This window comes from Cucurbita maxima, unplaced genomic scaffold, assembly GCF_002738345.1.
Source record: "Cucurbita maxima cultivar Rimu unplaced genomic scaffold, Cmax_1.0 Cma_Scf00002, whole genome shotgun sequence".
NCBI lineage: Eukaryota > Viridiplantae > Streptophyta > Magnoliopsida > Cucurbitales > Cucurbitaceae > Cucurbita > Cucurbita maxima.
Genome location: NW_019272018.1, coordinates 4,716,541 through 4,720,112, shown reverse-complemented (window position 1 = coordinate 4,720,112; position 3,572 = coordinate 4,716,541). Strand labels below are relative to the sequence as shown.

Below are 3,572 nucleotides of genomic sequence, written 5' to 3'. Positions count from 1 at the left end.
AAAAAAAAAAAAAAAAAAAAAAAAAAAAAAAAAAAAAAAAAAAAAAAAAAACCAGACCGCAAACCGCTCTTATTCCCCTTATAAATAGGAAGCCCTTCGTCTTCCCCCAAAACCTAACTCTCTCTTTCTCGCTCCTCTCCCGTTTTCTGGTTCTAGGGTTTGATGCCCTAATTTTGTTCCTATGGCTCTGTTCGTATTCTTCCACAGCTTTCTTGAACTGCATCTTGTTGAGCCGGATTCGCTCTTCTCTCTCTCTTAAAAGCGCGCTTTTGTTCATCATTTTCTTTTGCGGTTCAATAAAGCTGTGGGAAGATACACACAGGGCCAACCAAATTCCGCCTCCGCAATCAATCCTCTACCGCCATCGGTAACGTTCCTCAACTCTTTCTTACAATTTTCATTCGATTTTCTTCCGACTTTTCAGAAATCGTAATTTTAGATCACATTTTAGGTTCATTTTGATTCAATCGCTATTGTTCTTCTCCATTGATATCTGGATTCAAACACCGCTTTTGTTTTTATTTAATTTTACTTTTTGTGTATTATTATTATTAGTTTGGTGTGACCCCATGTGTATGTTCCATAGCAGGCAAAAACAGATTTGTGTGAGGTTTGTTTGAAGCTATGGTTTTGGATGATGAATATGATTATTATTGAAGCGGCTTTCAGAGCCTATGGATCTGTACTTTTACTGTGCCCGTGGATCAACTAACAGTTTTATCTGTCTTCACTGCAGCCATAGATTTCATTCCATCGTTTTTCTTTAAGAGTTGGTGGCTTGAATTATTAAAGTGGAGAAGGCTTAATCTGAGTAGCAGAGTAAATGTCAAGTATGAAATTATTCTCATTGTATTCAATGCTATGTTTAAGAGTATTTTGACTGCATAACTGAAGGGCCTTTAATTGGCTCGTTTTTGCCTCAAAACCTTCCATCAATTCAGGCCATACAATACAAACCCTTTGATTCTTCTCATCTTCGTCTATCGCACTCTGAATTTCTCTCTCTTTTGTTCCTTTAGTTCTTCATTAATGCAATGGTCCTTTTGAGATGAAATTAGGATATAGTTATAAGAAATTGGGCAATTACTAGTTGAAGATTTAAATTTTATGTACAAAATTTCATATCATATGCCTTGTTCATCACCATCCTTAGAACTTCTACAATTTTCCATTTGTATTCAATGATTAAATACCTAGCTTGTTTGACATTCTAAAGATCAAATTCTCAGAACTTAGGCACCTATTGGTCTTAAGTGATCTATCAGGCTATTAAAGTTCGAGAATTCAAATGTTAATTAAATTGTGGGTTTTTGAATTTGGTTGTTTCAATTTTAATCTCAGTATTGTGTAAATTTTGTAAGAATATCGAAGAAAATTAAAAACCAGTAAATAGGAAATATTTAAAAATGTGATCTTAAATTACTTACCTCTCAAGCATCCCGTGAAGCAAAGGGTAAAACCCTGCAGCGCTACGAATTTGATCACGAAAAGCTTTTGAATGTCCAGTAAGTATTTACTGCAAACTGTTATATTAATAGCATAAAGTTTATTAAAAAATATTTTTGTTTGTACTGAATGAAAATAAAAACAAAAAGGTTTCGGTATTTTAATAAGTTTAGATAGACAGATGGGATTGGGTTCATGGGGTTGGTGGTGTTCTCATTGAGTCACAGGGGCTTCAACTCTTGTAATTAATATACCCCATACCCATTTACAGGTCATAGATTCACTTGGATCTACCATTAGTTTAATTATTTCTCTTTATCATAACCTTTCTTTTTCTTTTTTTTTTTTTTCCTCCATAACTTATAATATAACATAGTGTTGTCAATTTCCAATCCATGATCTTTGATTCGTTGTCACACTATATGGTTCATTAAAATACCTCCTTGATTATCGTTATCAAATTTTTTTTTTCCCCTTTGGATTCTTGTATGCTCTCGATCTGTCGGCACCTTTAGCTTTCCGGAGAGGCATGAAAGATGACAGGTGACCATATATATATATATATATATATAGCATAAAGAGTGTTTTAAAATTAATTAGTTTAATAATTTATGAATTTAGTGGCAATGTTGGTTGCTTTTAAACATGGTTATGTTGGGAAAAAGGGATTATTTTTGTCTGATTTTATGATCCAAATCAAAAACAGGGTTTGGATTATTTGTTTGTCTCAATATGGTTTTGGTGTTGGGAAAAGGGTGAAGATTTCTTGTGCTTTGTGAGATTATAATTTCCAAAATTAAGATTAACCAACCAAATTATGGTTTTTTAATCACAAAATTCCTCGATGTTCATGCACAATCCCATTTTTTTTTTTTTTTCAGTTACGAGAATAAAATAAATTTATATTTGTGGTTCGATTACTTTAAATTATTAAGTATGATTATTTCAATTATGTCCTCAACATTGTAAAAAATTTCAATTCAGGCCTTACTCAATAGCATTATTACAAGTGAATAACAGAATATTTAACCCAATTTATTGAAGTCCATCACTGGCTGCCCCAGTTCACTCTGTCAACGACAATTCTTTCCAATTTTCTCGGCCAACCCACATTTTCTATGATGATTTCCCAGCAGCCAAACAGAGAGAAACCATTCAACCGTATTCTCTTTAAGATCTGAAACAAGATCTTGGTTGTTTCTGATGTGTTCCGAAATTTGCAAGAACACTCAACTGAGGAGAAGAAGAAAGAGAATGAAGAACAGACCCAACTCAATTGTCCAATCAACAAAATACAATATAATAATATATAAATATATTTGCCTAAAATATGAATCCTACAATATTACTTTTATTTCTAAATTTTAAAACCAAAGGAATAACTAAAAACCAAGACCGTATATGTACTTGATGTGGGAGTACAAAAATACCAAACTCCAAGAAAATATTTCCCAAACAAAGTGTATAAATTTACAATTCTCCTCTTGCGCCAGCGCTGGGTTACTGCCTTATTCAAATGCCACCACTTTTAAGCCAATTCCTTCACCCTCGAACTGACCCGAATCAAACCGAACGAGTTAGTCGAGCTCAATTATGTTGAACAAGGATATGAAAATGGGGTATACATGCATTCTCCAAAATTACACATTTCATGATTGAATTGTAGAGAGAGATGAGATGAGAGGAGAGTAAAAAGAAAAAGGAAGGGGGTGAGATAGTGACAAGGTTAGAGGCATTTTTCACAGAAATGTAGGAGAATATGAGGGGGGGAAATAAAAGAGGTAAAAAATAATGGGGGAGGAGAGAGAGGGAGTGTAAGATGAGTAAGTATGATGATTGAAGATAAAAAGGAAAAGTTGGGGAATCTTCTCTGCACACAGTAATTCCCTTTTCACCATGTTTTGAATTCTGATTGAATGAATCTCAATTCTCAACACTACACAACTCCACTTCAAATAATAATTCCTTCCTTTTTATTTATTTATTTTTTTTATTTTTTAAAGCCCTCTCCCCATGCATGCTTCAAACGTGTAGTAGTACCCTAAATAAAACTTCATAATTTACAAAAAAAAAAAAAAAAAAAAAAAAAAAAAAAAAAAAAAAAAAAAAAAAAAAAAAAAAAAAAA

General features: G+C 32.8%; 1 long non-coding RNA gene across 1 annotated transcript; it reads left to right on the top strand.

Annotated features, from left to right (window-relative positions):
• The first annotated feature begins 70 nt into the window (after positions 1-70).
• On the top strand, positions 71-973 carry LOC111472010. The gene is made up of 2 exons (XR_002715319.1): positions 71-367; positions 590-973. It is a non-coding gene; the product is annotated as an uncharacterized LOC111472010 (long non-coding RNA).
• Positions 974-3,572: the final 2,599 nt, after the last annotated feature.